Raw genomic sequence first — 20,901 nt, forward strand, 5'->3', positions numbered from 1 at the left:
CAGAGACATTACTTTGCCAACAAAGGTCCGTCTAGTCAAGGCTATGTTTTTTCCAGTGGTCATGTATGGATGTGAGAGTTGGACTGTGAAGAAAGCTGAAGGCTGGAGAATTGATGCTTTTGAACTGTGGTGTTGGAGAAGACTCTTGAGAGTTCCTTGGAGTGCAAGGAGATCCAACCAGTCCATTCTGAAGGAGATCAGCCCTGGGATTTCTTTGGAAGGAATGATGCTAAAGCTGAAACTCCAGTACTTTGGCCACCTCATGTGAAGAATTGACTCATTGGAAAAGACTCTGATGCTGGGAGGAATTGGGGGCAGGAGGAGAAGGGGACGCCAGAGGATGAGATGGCTGGATGGCATCACCGACTCAGTGGACATGAGTTTGAGTAAAGGAGTTGGTGATGGACAGGGATGCCTGGTGTGCTGTGATTCATGGGGTCGCAAAGAGTCAGACACAACTGAGCGACTGAACTGAACTGAACTGAACTGAATCAGATTTTTCTATTGCTCTTCATTCTCTTCCACATTTCCATGCTTCCATCTAGAACAATTTTTCCTGAACCTGAAGAACTTTAATTTTTAAAATACTTCTTTCAGTGTAGGTCTGCTCTAAACTATCTCAGGTTTTGTTTTTCTGGAAATGTTCTTATTTTTCCCCCAGTTTTTAAATATATTTTTTCCTGTAAAGAATTCTAGGTTGGCAGTTACTTTTATGCATATTTTTGTTTTGTTTTCTTTTTCTCTGAGAATTAGCATCATACTTATTGTTATTTCTCTGAAGACAGGATTTCATTTGCTTTACCTTCTTTTAAGATTTTCTCTCTTTGGTTTTCAATAGTTATATTGTAATGTGAGTGAGCATGGTTTTCGTTGTATGCATCTTACTTAAGTTTGTAGTGCTTCTTGAATTTGTGGTTTTATATCTTTCATCAGTTTTAGAAAATTCTCAGACACTGTTTTTTCAAAAATTGCTTCTGTCCCTTTCTGTCTGACATCCAATTCTGATATCCTAGATTCATGTATGTTAAATCAAAATTCTGTGTCTCACATGCCACTTTTCTGGGGTTTTTTTACTCATACTTTTTTCTCTCTGAGCTTCTGTCTAAATGCTTGCTATTGATTTACCCTCTGATTCATTAGTACTCTTTTGGTGTATGACTGCTGCATCAGTTACACACCACTGCAATGTTAATTTCTTTTTTCCAGTCTAATTTTCCTTAAATTAGTTTCTCTGCATTTTAATTATCTTTCTAAATTGCCTATTTTGCCTTTCATATTTTGAAGGTATTAATCACAGTTGTTTTTCAGCCCATGTGTGATGTATAATTCAATACATGGGCCGCTTACCCCTAGCTCTGTTTCTGTGACCCTTTTCTTCTGTTGGCCTTACATCTTGATATGCATGGGAAGTATTGCATGAGTGCCATGCAACATATATTTGAAAAAATGTATTGTAGAGGCTTTGGATGTTATTGTCTTTCTCCTGGAAGAATTTAGCTTCTAGCCAGAATTTTGAATGGGAGCAGATTATCAAAACACAATCAAGCATCAAGATGATTCAAAGCATTTCATTTCAGCTCTCCTCCTTGGGTGCTATCCTTCACCTGCCCCCAAAGAAATTCCTGTCATTTTTCCTAGAGTTTCTCCACTCTGTTGAATCCTGAACCCCAATCCTTATCTCCTCTGCATTTTTGGTGGGTTCTCAGTCTCCCAATGGTGACTTTTTTGCCTGATGTTCTTGTCTCTCATTCTGTCCTCCACGTATAAATAAATACCTCAAGGGGGAAACTAGCTTAGACTATCAGACTCTATTCCTGTCTTTACCTTCTTTCTGGGATCTTGCCCACTTGGGTCTGGGATGTCTGGATAATTCTGAACTTCATATTTGCTTTGCTTTTTGGCCTCCTCAACCCTATGAGACTGAGGAAAGTTCCAGTCGATTTCTCTGGCTCTCTTTGTAGATGCTTTCTACTCAGATTCTCAAGTATATTGGGCTCACCTCAGTGGTCTCCATTCTCCCTAGAGCTTTTTGACCACTATCCCAAGTCATAGCTGCTCTGATAACTATTAAATGCTTTCTATCATAACACAGTATTTTTAGTTGATCCTGCTGGAAGTGCTGATCTAATACAAATGTGTTCATCAGAACTGGAAATGGATATTTGGTCTACATTTCAAACTGCGGGATTTGTTAGAACAGCAGTCCCCAACCTTGTTGACACCAGGGGCTGGTTTCGTGGAAGACAGTTTTTCTGTGGACAGTGTGGAGGGGTGGTTTCAGGATCATTCAAGCGCATTGGGGATCAGCTATAAATACAGATGAACCTGCTTTCTTGCCCACTGCTCACCTCCTGCTGTGTGGCCCAATTCCCTAGCCCCTGGGAGATCAGGCACCCCTCAGAAACTTGAAGGAAATGCCCCTTGAAGTTTCACTTGGGAAGCCCTTGGATGAAGCCCTGCTTGGTGGCAGTGATGGAAACAGAGACAGATGAAGCCTCTGATTTTCAAGAACGCCGTCTGGTCCCCTGGCAGGCTTCACACGGCAGTCCTTCCTCTTCAGAGAGAACGCCTCCTTCCATATGTTCCCAGAGACGGGAAGCTCAGTCCAGGGCCTCTTTCCAAAGACAAGTGCAATTTCCCACATGGATCGTTGGGAGTTTTGTTTCTTCAGGCTTCGCTGGGAGTCATTCGAGGTGAGCTCGCTTGAAGGCTGTGCCTTTGGAAGGCACAGTGCTGGCCTCCAGGAGTTAACTGTGGATTCCTCTCTCAGGGTCTGTTTCCTCTTCTTTCCAGACACTTGCACCTCCACACCTCACCTCACCTCAGCTTCCCTGGTGGCTCAGGTGGCAAAGAATCTGCCTGCAATATGAGAGACCCGGGTTCAACCCCTGGGTTGGGACAATACCCTGGAGAAGGGAATGGCAACCCACTCCAGTATTTTTGCCTGAGAATTCCATGGACAGAGGAGCCTGGCAGACTACAGCCCATGCGGTGGCAAAGAGTCGGACACAACTGAACAACTAACGCTTTCACTTTCACCTCAACATAACATATTTGAAACCTTCCGTTCCCTCACCCCCACAGCCAACATGGCTGATTTCTCTTGCCTGCGTTCTACTCTGGCTCCTTGCCACTGACACAGCCTCTCTCACCCTGGGTGACCACAAACTAGTATTTCTCTCGTGTAGCTTCTTCTGCTGCAAACCCATCCCTCCAAGTCAAACTGGCTTCTGCGTGATCTTTCTAAAACACACACTTGGTCATGCAGTTTCCCTGTTTAAAATGTTGCAGCCTTAAGGGCAGCACATCGGTACTTCCCCTATGGAGGGAGAGACATAGTGTAGCCCACCACCACCCGCAGAACAGTTTGTTAATATATATCATGCCTTTGTGGGTATATACCATGAAAAAATGCACTTTCTCTTTACCCTGCAATTCCAGTTCTACTAATTTATCTTCAGATATCCTAGTGAAGAATATCCATTGCAACACTGTTCAAATAAAGATTGGAAAAAGACTGAGTGATCATTAACTGGTGCTGTTTAAATAAATTATGCTGACTCTTGCAGGAATGCCAAGTGGCTTTTTTTTTTTTTTTAATCATATGTGTGTGTGTTCAGTCTTTCAGTCGTGTCCAACTCTTTGCGACCCCATGGACTGTAGCCCGTCAAGCTCCTCTGTCCATGGACTTTTCCAGGCAAGAATACTGCAGTGGCTTTGCATTTCCTACTGCAGTGAATATTCCCAAGCCAGGCATCTAACCGGCATCTCCTGCATTAATAGGCAGATTCTTTATCACTATCATCACCTGGGAAGCCCTTTTAAAGCATAAGGTGGACACTTAAGTGCTTTTATGGATCAGTTTGCCAGGATATCTTTTTAAGTGAAAAAATAAAAACCAAGTTGTCAAACTGTAAATACGATAGTCCTTTATATGTCTCAAAAAAGTGACAGAAAAATAGACATTTCTTCACTTATGTATCAGCTGTCCTGTACACTAAAATGTGACCTCTGTGAGTACCAAGATTTTGCTGTTTTATCCATTCTGTCTTCTGAATCTGGGCACAATAAGGGCTTAGTAAACATGTGTTGTTTAATATATCAGAGAAAAGGGCCTGGATGCTGGTCTGTTGTGTCATGGTTTGATTAGGATTTTGAATACATTTGTTCATGACAAGAGTGAAGTTGTTTTTGAGAGTGAAGTGATTTTCAAGAATGGAGCTATTATTTTGATATAAAAGGGAAATGATATTTCAGGATGTCATTATCCACACCTGTGTTTGCTGACAAGCTCTCAGTAGCTCAGCTGCTGAGGGACCCCAGGGGGGCTTATCGATAAGAACTATGGGGAGGGGAGGAACTTCCCTGGTGGTCCACTGGTTAAGACACCATGCTTCCAGTGCAGGGGGCACAGGTTTGATCTCTGGTTGGAGAAGTAAGATCCTGCCCGCCATGCCAAGATGGCTGAAAAAAAAATATTATATATATATATAGGGACTTCCCTGGTGGCTCAGACGGTAAAGTGTCTGTCTACAATGCAGGAGACCTGGGTTCAATCCCTGATTTGGGAAGATCCCCTGGAGAAGGAAATGGCAATCCAATCCAGTACTATTGCCTGGAAAATCCCATGGACAGAGGAGCCTGGTAGGCTACAGTCCACAGGGTCCCAAAGAGTCGGACACGACTGAGCAACTTCACTTTCACCATAATATAAATAAAAGAAGCAACTATGAGGAGGAGATATTTAGTCAGTAATTGCTCAGAGTTTGTGAGAACCATTCAAGAATGTTTGTCTGGGCAAGGCTCCCCTTTGCTGATCTCAGCAGTTCTCATGGAAGAAGAGCATCTTCCCCATTGACAGTGGCGCCGTTGTTACCTAGCAACAGGGATCTTTCACTTGCCTTTCCCCAGCAATTGGACATCAGCTGGTGGTTGGTTAGGTTGACTGTCCCAAGAACTAACTCATAGAAAGGTACACCTCAACTAAATATGGACTTCATTTCTTTCATGTCCACTTACCTGGAACAACAGTGTAATTCATCTCTTGTTGGTTTAGTAGTGTTATTTCTTTGTTGGTTTATTAAGAGACATTATCTCATATGCTATTGACTTGTGAAATCATTATAATTCCCACTGTGAACATGTGTTAAAGAAACTATTGCCACAAATAATCTCAGTCTCTAACCATAATTTTCCCTGAAACAAAACACTGAGAGTCTGGGGTGGGAGAGACTTGCTTTTCATTCATTCCCGCCAACCACCACCCCCTCGACATATCCTTGAGTGTAGAAGCTCCTCTCAGCCTATTTCCCATCTCCCAACCATGTACTCTGACCACCAGCCACTCCAAGCTACTCACCCTGTTCCAAACACAGAGAGCCTGGCCAGAACAGGACAGACCTGCTCAGTTTCCTTGGCTTCAGTAAGCCTTCACAGATCTTCCACTAAATTCCTGTCCATCCAGCCTTAATCACTGACTATCCCTTTGGTTGCACAAGTGCTTGTTCATTCTCTGGATTATTTTCAATGTTTTCTTTAGCACCTCTCAAGTTATCTAGCTCTTAACTATGACCGCGTCCCTAAAGTCTGCCATGTTCTACCTGGTCGAAAACCAGCTCCTACTGATCTTCACATAAGGAGCCCAGAACAGTGCTCAGCAAACCGTTAAGTGCCAGTCAGTCTTTAAAAATGAATGAGTGTCATAAAAGCGCCCCCCACCAATGGAAACAGTCCACATATCCATCAGCTGATGAATGGATGAATAAAATGTGGTATATCTATACGATGGAATGTCATTTGGCAATAAAAGAAATGTAGTGTCTGTACCTGCTGCAATGTGGATGAACCTTAAAATCATGATGCTTTGGTGAAAAAAGCCAGTCACAAGGGTCCACCTATTATGTGATTTTATTTACATGAAGTGTTCAGAAGAGGAAAATCCTTAATATCAAAAATAGATTAGTGGGTTTCTGGGGCTGGGGAGGATGAAGGTATGGAATTGTTTTTTGAGGAAATAAAGGTGTTCTAAAAAAATTGATGGTGGTGATGGACCACTCTGTAAATATACTAAAAGTCCTTGAATCGTGCATTTGAATGGGTGAATTGCTTGATACATGAGTTATATCTCAATAAAGCTGCTTGAAGAATTGAAAGTGAAAATGAGTGAGAGAAGGGTGAATCATGAACCAGGTTAATCCAAGTTAATGGGGCATCTCAGTGAGTAAAAAGCCTCTCCCACCTGACTCCCCATACCTGCCAAGAGGGTCCCTCCTAAATTATTGAGTTATTTATATTACAAATAACATCAAGTCTGTTGTGTGCCTTCACCATACCAAGTACTGAAGAATGAACTGAATAGAAATATTCTGTGCCATCACAGCGCTAATTGCTGATATTTAACAAAATATTAGCCAAAGAGATTTATTATTATTCTTTCAGTTCTGTTAAAAGCTGGAAAGGAAAACTTCTAAAGCGCCAGTAGCATTGAAGAATATTGCTTGTCTGGTCTGGACGAGGTCCCCACAGTCAAGTAATTTTCATGCCTAAAACCACCTGTGTGTTTGCATGTTTTCTGTTAACTCTGCCTGATACTGTTTATTCACAAACGGAGTGGGTTTTTTTTCTAGTTGGAGTATAATTGGTTTACAAAGTTGTATTAGTTTCTGCTGTTCAACAGCATGAATCAGCCATAAGTATACATATATCTCCTTCTTCTTGAGTGTTCCTCCCACCCCCATCCCACCCATCTGGGTCATCACAGAGCCCTGAGCTGAGCTCCCTGTGCTACACAGCAGGTTCCCACTAGGTGTCTGTTTTACACGTGGTAGTGTGTACATGGGAGCTTCCCCGGTGGCTCAGCGGTAAAGAATCCACCTGCAAAGCAGGAGACGCGGGTTCGATCCCTGGATCAGGAAGATCCCTTGGAGGAGGGCAGGGCAACCCATTCCAGTATTCTCACCTGCAGAATCCCAGGGACAGAGGAGCCTGGTGGGCTGCAGTCCATACAGTTGCGAAGAGTTGGACACGACTGAAGCGACTGGGCGCACATGCCATGTATATGTGCCAATCCTTAATCATCCGATTCACCCCACCCTGCCCCGACTGTGTTCGCATGTCTGCTCTCTACATCTGTGTCTCTATTCCTGCCCTGCAAACAGGCTCATCTGTAATCGAGCTTTCAGATTAGAACGTAGGGCCAGCCAGTGTGTGCTTGGACTCTCTTACCCCGTCACTGCTGGGACGGACAGGCCTACCTGGAGCACGGAGAAGCACCCAGAACTTGGCCCTGACATGGCTCTTTGATTCAAATCTCCACATCTGCCTTCTGGTGCCCGGCAACATGGATAGATAGCTTTAATTACAACCTTCCTTAAGGACACTTCCAGACCAGCAGTGAGGCATTTCATTTTCTTCTGCTGGGGGCTCCTTGTGCCGGGTGATATAATTCAACAGAAGACTTCTCCTGGAGGGATTTTGAAAACTAAACCTCCAACTTCGCTGATGTTGCAGGTATTCGCTGAGCTGGGCCCGCTTTGCCTCCTTTCTTAGAGCCAGTGACTTACAGCTTCTGGAGCTCATGAAAATCTGATCAGGCCCGTCTTGGACAGAAACGTGTGTATTCCCCATTGTCTCCAGGGTAGATTCCAAATTGCGGATGTCAACACAACCCTTCACATCCGGTCCTATTTGCCCCTCCATTCCAGCCACATCCCTCCCCGCCAGCCACGTCCCTCACATCCGCCTGCCCACCACTAGCATTAATGCATCCTTATGAGATATTGCATACTGTACTTATCCTTGGCATGAATTACCCTATCCCATCTTCCCAACAACCCTCCAAGGCTGGGAGTGTTTTTATCTCCATTCTACACATAAAAAAAAAGAGAGAGAGAGAGAGAGAAAATAACTTCCTCAAGTCTTACAGCTAATAAGTAGTAAGATTCGGATTTCAACCCAGGCAGTCTGTGATTTTAATCACTTCACTATTTCGCATGAGCAATACCAAATTACTTGCAATTTGCCCAATATGCTATTCTCTCCTGCCTCTGGGCGGAAGTGGATCTAGTTTTTCATAGGACTGAAAGCTTATACAGTTTTGGAGGCCCTTTTTAAGGAAAAAGAAAAAAGAGCTAATAAAAAATTTAGGTATTTATAAGGGAAAAGAATCTGAAAAAGAATAAATACATATGTATGTATAATTAAGTCATTTTGCTGTATACCTGAGAGTAACATAACATTATAAATCAACTATACTTCAATATTAAAAAATAAATTAAAAATAGGTATAAATATGAATACTTGAGTAATAAAAAGATGGCAAACTGCAATTTTAAATTGCTGAAAAACCTCAGAAACTTTTTTCTTAAAAGTCAAAAAACCAACACTATTTCTATCATTTTCTTTCTGAAAAATATGTCTATCATATGATTCTCCCACTTTTTTAAGTTCAAACTTACAGATCACTTCATATACCCAAAATTTGGGGATGTCATTTTCTACAAGGAAGATGGAAAGATAATTCAGCCTTTCTCCAAGGGCAGAGGTTAGTAAACTGATACCTGAGGCTGATTGCTATTTTTGTAAATAAAATTTTATTGAGACACACTCACGCCTGTTTGTTTGCCTCTATTGTCTACGGTTTCTTTCTTGCTACACGGAGATAGAGTTGAGTGCTAGTGATAGAGAAGGTATGATTACAGGGCCTAAAATATCTACTCAGTTCAGTTCAGTTGCTCAGTTGTGTCCAACTCTTTGCAACCCCATGGACTGTAACACGCCAGGCCTCCCTGTCCATCACCAACTCTCAGAGCCTACTCAAACTCATGTTCATTGAGTCGGTGATGCCATCCAACCATCTCAACCTCTGTCATCCCCTTCTCCTCCCACCTTCAATCTTTCCCAGCATCAGGGTCTTTTCAAATGAGTCAGTTCTTTGCATAAGGTGGCCAAAGTATTGGAGTTTCAGCTTCAGCATCAGTCCTTCCAATGAATATTCAGGATTGATCTCCTTTAGGATAGACTCGTTGGATCTCCTTGCTGTCCAAGGGACTCTCAAGAGTCTTTACCAACACCACAGTTCAAAAGCATCTATTCGGTGCTCAGCTTTTTTTATAGTCCAACTCTCACATCCATACATGACTACTGGAAAAACCATAGCTTTGACTAGATGGACCTTTGTTGGCAAAGTAATTCTGCTTTTTAACATGCTGTCTAGTTTGGTCATAAGTTTTCTTCCAAGGAGCAAGCATCTTTTAATTTCATGGCTGCAGTCACCATCTGCAGTGATTTTTAAACCCCAAAAAATAAAGTCTGTCACTGTTTCCATTGTTTCCTCATTTATTTGCCATGATCTGGCCCTTTTACATAAAAAGTTTGTCAACTCTGCTGTAGGGCAAGTCTCTGAAGGGGAACATTTAAGAAAGTTTCTCTGAAACTTGGTTTCATTGACTTTAACCTACTTTGTTGCCTCTGGGCCAGAAATCCATCCACTGTGGGTACCTTTCTTTGAGATTTAGCTCAGACATGTTCTCCTGCAGAAAGTATCCCCTGAACCCTCCCAACGAGGCCAAGCCAAGGGCCACTCCTTGTGTGCTCCCACACTCTCATTCAAATCCCTCTTCATTTATTATGGAGGAAAATCACTTCTGTAAACTTACTTCCAATTCAAGATTGCAAAGATGATGATACAGTTTGACCACTCAGGTATGCCAAAAGTAAGAGGGTCCACACTGATTTGAAAAGACTGACATGTATTATTAGCTGCCTACTTTGTATCCATTTTCCTTTTCTTAGTTTGCAGCTGAATGTGATTTTATTCAAAGCACTGTGGTATCAAGTTCAAAGATTATTTTTTCAGCCTCATTTATAGTTCTATCAATGACATAGATGTAGAAGTATTTTGTGGGATTTTGAAAAAAGTTTCTACTAAGAACTACCTCAGATTGGAGGTAACTCCTTTTTCTATCATCACCACCTTGTCTCCTTTTGGCTTCTTGTAATATGGATGCAATGGCTGGAGCTCCAGCAGCCATCTTAGATTATGAGGTGACTTTGTAGATAGAAATCAGTGTGAAAAATAGAAAAATAGATATATAAAATGTACTCTATGTCCAAGTAGACCCAGTAGAGTCACTACAAAAATCTTGAACTAGCTACTTTGAGAATACTCTTATTTTAATTAAAAGAAAATTATTGTGTGTTCAAGCCATTGCAAATGAATCTCTGCTCCTAACAGCCAAACACAGCTCCTAAGTGATGCATGTGTACACGCTTAGTTGCTTCAGTCATGTCTGACTCTTTGTGATCCACTGGACTGTAGCCCACCAGGCTCCTCTGTCTATGGGATTTTCCAGGCAAGAATATTGGAGTCGGTTGCCATGCCCTCCTCCATGGGAGCTTCCTGACCCAAGGATTGAACCTGGGTCCCCTGAATTGCAGGCAGATTCTTTACCACTGAGTCACTAGTGGTACTCAGCCACTGTTACACCTCAGGGCTTCTCAGATTCTAGAGTACAAATGAATTTCCTGGAGATCTTGCTAAAATGCAGATTCTGATTCCATACATTTGGGGTGATATTTGGAATTCCTAACAAGCTCCCAGGTAATACTGGTGCTGATCTGCATAGACCACACTTTGGCTATCAAGTTTTAGCAAATGAAAATAAAAGCTCATTCTTTCCAAAGAGTTTGCTAGGTACTTACTATGGACAAAAGGCAGAAGACGAGGGGAGGAATAAGATGGTAAAGAGACAAGTCTTTTTGTTGAAGATAGTCACAGATTTTTGCCTAGCATCTTGATGCCTCTGTTGGGTGACAAATATCATGGTTGTCCCTAAATGGGTCACAGTTTCTGCATCTTATGCTCTAACTAGGGAAACTTAAAGGTATCAGTAGCTTTCTGAAAGGGAAACTCTCTACCCTATGAAAAAAGCTTGGACGTCAAAACTAGATTTGACATCGGAACTAGATTTGACATCAGAACTAGATTCGACATCACCATCTTTCTCAGGAAAAAATCAGAAGAAGCCTCAGGTATTATTCTCAAGAGTGTCTTCCTGTCAACTCCAAATAGTGAGGGAGCAAGAAGGAAATCTAGAGTGTTTAGCTGTTTAACAAATTTTCCTCCTTCAGCATTCTAAGATGTTACTGAATTGCTGAATTTTATACCAAATGATAGCACTACATAGGCATACAAACGCTAAGCCGAAAGAGAGGCAGTGATGTTACTGAAGACAAAGTGGTTGAATTCTGATGATAATGGTTAGAATTAGATTCAATTGTTTTGAAAAGAACACAGACTCATCTCTAATACACTGACTGCTTGCTTGGCACACCCCAAAAGACAGGGTAATTTTTCACTATGAGCCAATCCTTCTTTGACTTCAAGTAGTCCTTCTCTTAGGCAAGATGGAAAGTGATTAGAGAGGAACATGTCTGGAGGAATCTTGAAGCTTTTGCTTCAAACCCTCTGCTTCAAGAAAGTGGGATGTGTATTCTCACTCTTTCAAGATGATGCTCCCTTTCAAGTGCCTCTCATGGAATTGGAACAAGTGTTTGCCTTGAAATACAATATTTAAGTTCAGCGTCCATGAGCCAGTGAGGTTTTGGGAAAACCAGTTGCTTCACTGAGCTCCCCATTCAGTGTTACAGAAAACATTCTTTAGAACAGGAAATCATTTTTCTGGAAACGAACTCAGAAAACTGTTACAGAGGAAGATTGGTGCAGCTAGAAACACACACAAATTTCTCAATGTCACCCAGCTAGTGTGGGTTTATAGGACTTTGCCCAAAAATCAGTATGCATATGAACTACCAAATGCATCTGTTTATAAAAATTGAATTTGTCATGAATGCACCTTAGCTTCTACAGTTCCACTTGGACTTTAAAATGTAGAACATCATAACTAGTAATATGGGATTATCCATATGCATTAAATATTTGATAAGCATTAATCATTTTATTCTTCAAGTGGGCTGGATATAAATGCCCAATTTCTCTAAGTGGGATAGCTCCCAAGCCCCTTTATGTAATAATTATTGACTTCATGTTTATAAGCAGGCCTGAAAGTAAATGTCTCTTTTTAATTAGTTTCCTGATGACTTTCTTTTTCTTTTTTAATTAAACAGTACCACAGACAAACTTTTGAAGCCAAAGACACTTTAATGGATATGATCTGTCTGCCTTTCTTTTCCTGACTGTATTCATTATAGGCAAATCAATGAAAATTGATAAACTCATGATGGAGAAAAGGAATGTATTTGTATTCATTACAGGGGATTGGAGATAATAATAAAATGAAATGTTGTTATAGTGAGATATAAACGCAACCTACAGAATTGTTCAATATGAGGATAACTACATACATTTCATTACCATGATAGGAAGCAGCTCAGAAGCGGAAGCCAATAATTTTAAAAGTCTCAAGCACAGGGTTATGCTGACTCTACAGTTCAATACGTTAATTGACAATAAATCCTGCTTGCCTCTAAAAGGTACTTGACTAGTCATTTTCAAGATGGTCATGATTTTTTATGATGCAGAACTTTTAATTTACAGGGATGATAAAAATAGATTTACTTTCAGCCACTTGTATTTGATTTAATTACCTAATCAACTATAAATCATCTACTATTGAAAAAGTAATCTAACATAGATGATTTTTGGCTGTCATATTTTTGGGTTACTGCTAGAAGGTTTGGAGAGGAAAGAGACTTGGACAGGGTGAATCTTCTACACTGTCCTCCACAGTCTGAAAGAAGTCTGTAAAGTTTGACTCCACCTTCAAATTCAATCAATTGTCCTTTCTTCCAACTCATTTCTTAACCGGATATACATTGGATGGGGTATGATGCTGTCAATAAAGGGGAAAGATTGGGACTTGATTGCATCTTAGCATTTTTCCAGTTCTTATATGCTGTCATATTACCCCTAGTGATAAGTTGGATGTAAATCTAATATAGTAGCTAAGATGACAAACCTAGATAGCATATTAAAAAGCAAAGACATCTCTTTGCCAGCAAAGATCCATCTAGTGAAAGCTATGGTTTTTCCAGTAGTCATGTATGGATGTGAGAGTTGGGCCATAAAGAAGTTTGAGCACCAAAGAATTGATGCTTTCAAACTGGTGCTTGAGAAGACTCTTGACAGTCCCTTGAACTGCAAGGGGATCAAACCAGTCAGTCCTAAAGGAAATCAACCCTGAATATTCATTAGAAGGACTGGTGCTAAAGCTGAAGCTCCAATACTTTGGCCACCTGATTCGAAGAGCTGACTCAATGGAAAAAATCCTGATGCTGGGAAAGATTGAGGGCAGGAGAAGGGGGTGGGAGAGGATGAGATGGTTGGATGGCATCATTGACTCACTGGACATGAGTTTGAGCGGGTTCTGGAAGATGGTGCAGGACAGGGTAGGGAGGGCCTGGAGTGCTGCAGTCCATGGGGTCTCAAAGGGTCAGGCATGACTTGGTGACTGAATAACAACAAGGTTGACTATAGAAAATAGAGGCTCACCTCAGCAGAACCTGCTAGATTAAATGTCCGATTATAGATGGTGGATATTTATGATTAAAGAAGAAAGGCGTGGTTTCCTGGAATAATTGGAAGTTCTGATGCCCCAGTGTCATAAAACCTGCTACAGTGTCTGTCTCCAGGCTTTGTCAGACAGCTCAGACACTCCCCTTTTCTATCTGTCTCTCCAGAAATCAAAGTCTGCAACTCTTCTGTGACAGTATGCTAATTACTAGCCACTTGCTTCTGAAAGGTAAATCTCATCTTATTCCTAGGATGCTCAAAATTCTTCAGTGGTTTCCCATCATGCTCAGTCTAAACTTGTAGACGAAGCACCTCCTTAACACTTGAGACTCTGTTAATACTCCCCCATCCTATGTGTTCTAAACACTCTGAAGGCTTTTTAATTCCTGCAAAAATATGGCTTATGAGCTGACTGTCTGACTGAACAGACGGATGGATGAACGAGTGGATGGATGAATGCAAGGATGAAGGGATGGAAGAGTGAGTGGATAGATGGATGAACAGCTCAATTAATAAATTAACTTTCCTTCTCATTTCTGAAAGTATTTAGCCCTTTGAAAGTGAAAAGTGAAAACGTTACTTGCTCAGTCATGTCTGACTTTTTGTGACCCCCATGGACTGTAGCCCACAAGGCTCCTTTGTCCATGGGATTTTTCAGGCAAGAACACTGGAGTGGGTTGCCACTTCTTTTGCCAGAGGAATATTCCTTCTCCCAGAGACTGAACCCTCATCTCCTGCGTCTCCTGCGTTGGCAGGCAGGTTCTTTACCACTGAACCACCTGGGAAGCCCCCACCTCTTGAGCTCTATATATTAAAACGAGCAAAGATATGAAACTCATGATACCTAAAACGCATGTGTACGTTTATGTCTACTATTGAAAGAAAGAAATAATAGGCCAGTTATACTTCAATATAGAAATATTACCCAAAACACAATTATTATTTTCATATCTATTGAATAAATGTCCTACCCCAGTCCAAGACCATAGACCCATATATTTACAACATGGCATTAATATTACCCAGGTCATTTTGTGTTCTGCTTTGTTCATTTCATAATTGATCAAAAATATTTGGCATATTTCCACCCAGTTTTCATAATTATCACTTTTAATATCTGCAAAATATCCTATCATATTGATGGAGGATCATTCAGTTCATGATTCCCCTATGGATGGACATTTTAAACTATTTCTATGTTTTTGTTGCCATTGTTGTCATTGGCAATAATGCTGCAAGGACTAATAAAAGATGTGAATATAGAAAGTCTGATTAAAATTTTTCATCAATTTTTCCCTTCCCCAAAGAGCATTTGATTACCTCAGAGCTCATTATGTCCTTAATCTCTATTATCATTTTCTTTTTTCAATATTCATACCTATTGGTTACCTCTCAAAATTTTGTAATTCTCCCATTCTCCCCTTCACTGGGAAGCTATGGTGGCTCAGTTGTAAGGCCTGCCAATGCAGGGGATGCTGGTTCAATCCCCCTAGAGGAGGAAATGGCAACCACTCCAGTATTCTTGACTAGAAATCCCATGGACAGAGAGGAATCTGGCGGGCTACAGTCCATGGGGTTGCAAAGAGTCAGACATGACTGAGTGACTAATCAGCAACAATAACAAACTCCCTTTCTCTAGCCTTGACCTTAAAAACCATGTGCAATCATTTGTACAATAACACAGATATGAAGTCGAACCAACCTGAATTCAAATGCTGTGTACCCCTTTGTAGCTCTGTGAACTCAGAGAAGTGACTGAATATTTCTAGCTTTCAATGCTTCCCAAGTGGCTCAGTGGTAAAGAATCCACCTGCCAATGCAGAAGACCCAAGAGATATGGGTTCAGTCCCTAAGTCTGGAGGATCCCCTGGAGAAGAGCATGGCAACCCACTCCAGTATTCTTGCCTGGAGGATTCCACGGACAGATGAGCCTGGCGGGCTACAGTCCATGGGCTTGCAAAGAGTCAGACATGGCTGAGTGCACACAACTTTAAATTGGCTAAATGAGAACATTGCCTTCATTATAGGTTTATTTTACAGCAAACTCCAAGAAAACTTTCGCTGTTACTCTTAACATTTTTATCACTCTTTTCTTTGAAGAGCTTTAAAAGTCTGGACTCAGAGAGGATAGGATCGAATCTAAAAATTGTAATAGAAAAAGAACTTTTTTGGCTTATTCATCTGCTTCTTTTCTTCTCACTCCCCTTTTAAATAATTGTAGAGAGCACTGTGATGACTATTGACCAGTTTTAGGGGGTCTTTGCCTAACTCTTCATAAAAATATTTCTTTGAGATTTCTTCCCATATCATTACATAATATTCCTAAAAAATAAGCTTTAAAATAAAGAGCAGCAGTTTGCCCCAAAGAATGGATATTTCACATTCTTTCACACAGAAAAAGTGGTGATTCATTGAGATGGTTTTGAAGTTGCTGTAAATAATATTATAATTAGTAACTTTGAGTATAAAACATTTTGTTCAAATAGCATTATTTTGTTGGGAAGAATTCCAGCATTTGAACTTACTGTGTCAGACAATATACACATTTTAAACTTCATTTGTTTTGAAATGATGTTTTTCTAAAGTATTGTACAAATTTTTTATACTTGCTAAACTGTCTCAGGTTCTGTAATACGAGCAAAAAGAAGATAGAAAGCTTTGAAGAAACAAACTCAGCTAGTCTAATATTAATGATACAAGATTCCTATTCTGGGAAATATATCTATTTCTTTTTACATCTTGTTGTTTCAGACTATGCTTGCATATGAAATAGCCAAATAAATATTGTTTCCATAATAAAAATACTATCACTTATACAACTTACAAGGAAAGACAAAAATTAAGCTAGTGATATTGTTGTTCAGTTGCCAAGTCATGTCCAACTCTTGGCGACCCCGTGGGCTACAGCATGCCAGGCTTCCCTGTCCATTATCATCTCCCAGAGTTTGCCCAAGTTCATGTTCACTGAATCAGTGATAAATGAAAAGGAACTTTACCTTGCTAAACATTTTTTAAAAAGCTCCATGAATTGGGCTAAAACACAATACAGCTTGATCAGATTGAGTATAATTTTGTGTACCTAACAAATGTCAGCCAAAGAGTTGATTGCTCAAAATGATATTCTGTGCTGAAAGGTTTTGGATCAAGAAAACGTTCGCATATAATTGCTATTATTAAGGAACAGTGGTTTTCCTTTGCTTATAGTGATGAGGCTTTTCTAGACTAGCATGTAAAGGGTGGTGGGACTGTCTAAGCCTGGTTCTCCCTGCAAGTTTCTTTCTCTCTCTCTCACCCAGGCAGCCGATCGCCCCCTTTCCATCAGATGCTCACCTTTGCTAATGAGTAGTTAATGGGTTCTGGCATCATTGAAGGCATAAGCATAAACAGAGTTGTAGGATCCCGGGGTGTCCTGGTGTTCTGTAATCATGCATGTAAGATCCTCAGATCCAGCCCTTGAACCGTTTCCCACTCCCCTTAATAGTTTCCTGGAGCATCGAGTGTTCAGAAATACAGCTCTATTTTAAAACCTCCAAGTCACCACTTTATCTGGCTCCATCCTCTCCTCTTGGAATTGATAACGTGTTGACTCAGAGTCATAATGGTAACTTCCTCATGAACAGCTGATGTTGTGAAATTAACAAAGACGAGAACTCCCCGACAGTGGCAGCCAAGAAATGAATTATAAAAATGTACTTCAGTCACAATACCAGAGAGAATCCACTTATGAATTAGTAACAGATGGGAAAATACTATTCACTTCCAGTTTTACATAAACGTCTATAATGCTTGTTCTGATCATAAGTTTTTATTTCTTCCCGAGCTTCATTGTGGTTCTAGCAAGATTCGCCATTAAGAATAATAATAATAAAAAGCTTGCAGTATGTCGATGCTATTTTTCTCTCTTCCTTCTCTCTCTGTTAAGTATAAAAAGTAAAGAATAATTCAGATGGGAGGTACACATATCATTTCATCGCATACTTTTTGTATTGCCAAGCAAAGTATTATTTGCTCTCTTCAAATACGTGGAGCTTCCCAGGTGGCACAGTGGTAAAGAATCTACCTCTAATGCAGAAGACACAAGAGACTTGGGTTTGATCCCTGGGTTGGGAAGATGCCCTGGAGAAGGAAATAGTAACCCAGTATTCTAGCCTGGAAAATTCCATGGACAGAGCAATCTGGCAGGCTGCAGTCCATGGGGTTACAAAGAGTTGGACACGACTTAGCGACTGAACAACAACAAATTCACCCTTTACTGAAATTGTCATTTTGATTTCTCATCTCTTTCACTAAAATGGCCTGTATTTTTGTGTTCAAGGTGTGTGTTTATGATCAAAAGCCCATATATATCTATATTAAATGGAAGAGGAAATGACAACTCATTCCAGTGTTCTTGCCTGGAAAATTCCATGGACAGAGGAGCCTGGCAGGCTACAGTCCTTGGGGCTGCAAAGAACTGAGAATGCCCTTATATTAAAGGAAGGGTTCCTGAAACAGTGTCTAAGAACAATTCTAAGTACAAAAATTATGTTTCTCTCCTATCTTTTCCCTTCAAACTAAGCTGCTTACTCCCCATAACCAATCTTCCTTCCTAAAGGCAACATTTTATTTGTGAAAGTGCTTTGAAAAGACGGGGGGATATCAGCATTATTTTAGAGAGTCTTTCTAAGAACCATAACAAGTCTATTTGAATCTTTTATTTGGTATTAACTAGATATTTTATCATAAGTGAGCAGGGAGTTTCTGGTTCACTAGTCTTTATTGCTTTCTTGAATGCATCTCAACCTTTTCCATAGTTCAAGTCCATATAATCCTCAATCCTTTTTTCCTTCAAAATTTAACCCCTTCCCTGTGTTCCCCATAACTCTTCTTGTTAATATCTCTGAGAATGCACTGTTGAGCTGTCATCGTGAATGTGAAAATGCTTTGAACTTACGGTGAATTGTGCCTTTTAAACAGTACTGTAAGAACTTGAGCCATTCAGCTTGGTATACCCTTAGCCAAAAATACATGTCCCAAGATTTTCACCCCTTTCTTTTCTGAGTGCCTGAGGGAGCCCTGTCCTGAAGCAATGCATCTGTTTTAGGTTTATGTTTAAAAGGAGTCCTTATCTCTGACTCTGACATAATTATTATTTTTTAAAAGTTGGTTTTGGTATGTACCATTTTTTTAAGTCTTTTTTTTAATTTGCTACGGTATTGTTTGGTTTTATGTTTTTTTATTTTTTTGGACTCAAGGCATGTGGGATCTTAGCTCTCCAACCAGGGATGGAACTCGTACCCCCTGCATTGGAAGGCGAAGTCCTAACAAGTTGAACCAGCAAGGAAGTCCCTTGATTCTTGCATAACTAAATAAATGTTCTCGGGGGTCCTTTGGGCTTCCCAGTGGCACTGGTGGTAAAGAACGGGCCTCCAATACAGGAGACATAAGAGACATGGGTTTGATCCCTGAGTCAGGAAGATTCCCCTGGAGGAGAAAAGGGCAACCCACCCCAGTATTCTTGCCTCCACCTACCAAGTCTGTTTATTTGGAAAAAAAAATCAGGGGGCCACACCTTGTGGCTTGGAGAAGGGCATAGCAACCCACTCCAGAGTTCTTGCCTGGAGAATACTATGGACAGAAGAGCCTGGCAGGCTACCGTCCTTGAGACTGCAAAGAGTCAGACATGACTGAAGTGACTTGGCATGCACAGGGCCCCCTTCAAATTCCTGCAGAATAATGCAGTAAATATTCACGATGATTTCCTGAGCAGTCTTGTTGCCTCTTTCTCAGCCCCTTTCTTCCACCGTTCCCATTGGGCATCATGTTTCTTTGCCAGTCTCATCTCCTATTATACATTCTCTGCTTCAACCACAAAGAGCAGTTTTGAGCCTGTCTTTGTGTGTTTATATATCTCGTCCTTTCTGAACGGAATGACCTTTCTCCCCAACCACACCAGGCAGACTCACCCGTCAGCATTCAGAGGGAAACCTCACTTCACCAGAAAGCCTGACGGCTCGTAACACTTTTTCCCTGTCCTGAGATAATCTATTGAGATGTGAGTCTGTTCTTTGTTCTCGCTGCTCTGGGGCACTCGAACAAGTGAGATAAACCTTTTTCTTCTTCCTTGCAAGATGGAAACTAAGACTTTCTGTTCCAAATTCTGGCTCCCAGACTGCATGGAAGTGGGGTCACAAACAACCTTGACACCCCACCACACACACTTCCACACACACTCTCTTAAATCCTTTCTAGCAGAGCTGTGTGCACGTGCATGTGTGTGTGTGCTCAGTCATGTCCAACTCTTTGCAACCCCATGGACTGTAGCCTGCCAGGCTCCTCTGCCCATGGAATTTTCCCGGCTAGAATACTAGAGTAGGGTGTCATTTCCTACTCTAGGGGATCCTCACGACCCAGGGATCAAACCCTCGTCTGTTGCGTCTCCTGCACTGGCAGGCAGATTCTTTACCACTAGCATCAGCTGGGAAGCCCAAAGACCGTCTAAAGGATGTATTACTGCCCAGGTTTGTCAGAAATGAACAAAGGCAAATATGGCATCAGAGAATCAAGGTTGGAGTTCAACGTCAATGGGTCTGATGGTAAAAAAACATTTTTTTGGTTTACCAGGCCCTCTCTGTTTTTGAAGCCAGGGCCTGCAGCCTTTTGTTTGGCCATCTCTGGTCTCGCATTTGCCCATTGGGATCAGCCTGTACCCATGGGGGACAGAACCAAGGACAAGCTGAACCCATCTCACTTTGGTACCTCCCAATGGAGTTGTCTAAGACCCAGTCCGGTTCTAGCCCCCAATGAGATTCTCTGATTACCAAGGAAGGCAGTGCAGAAGTTTAGTTAGAAACTTAACTGTCAACATGGGAGTTCCCTAGGTCCCTCTGGCCCTCTCCACCATTCTCTTATCCCTACAATGGGCGGTAAAGTCTCAGTAGATGTCATTCGCAGAAGACTTCCACCTCCCTAGTGGGGTTCAATCTTTGGCTAACCTTGTTGAGCCTCTTCTGTCATCATTATTGGTCTCTTTTACAGTCCCTGCTGGAACTTAAGACTCATTGTCAGAATCAGCTCGGTCAGAGGATTCCAGAGGGGACCATTGGAGTTTTATGGAGACTTTTCCATCTGCTAAATAACCTTGAGAAAAGAGTTGAGTTATTGACTTCCTGACTCACTGCTCTACCTCCTCAGCCACCTGGGGTGAGAGTTTATATTCTCTGACATCCGGTGTCTCCTGAGAGCATAGCATCATATGGACATGAAGCATTTACTGGCTTAGTTATTTAAGAATACACCTACAATGAAGGAGATGTGAGTTCGATCCCTGGCTTGGGAAGATCCCCTGGAGAAGGGATTGGCTACCCACTCCAGTATTCTTGGCTGGAGAA

Source organism: Bison bison, unplaced genomic scaffold (genome assembly GCF_000754665.1).
Source record: "Bison bison bison isolate TAMUID 2011002044 unplaced genomic scaffold, Bison_UMD1.0 scf7180017864144, whole genome shotgun sequence".
Classification (NCBI taxonomy): domain Eukaryota; kingdom Metazoa; phylum Chordata; class Mammalia; order Artiodactyla; family Bovidae; genus Bison; species Bison bison.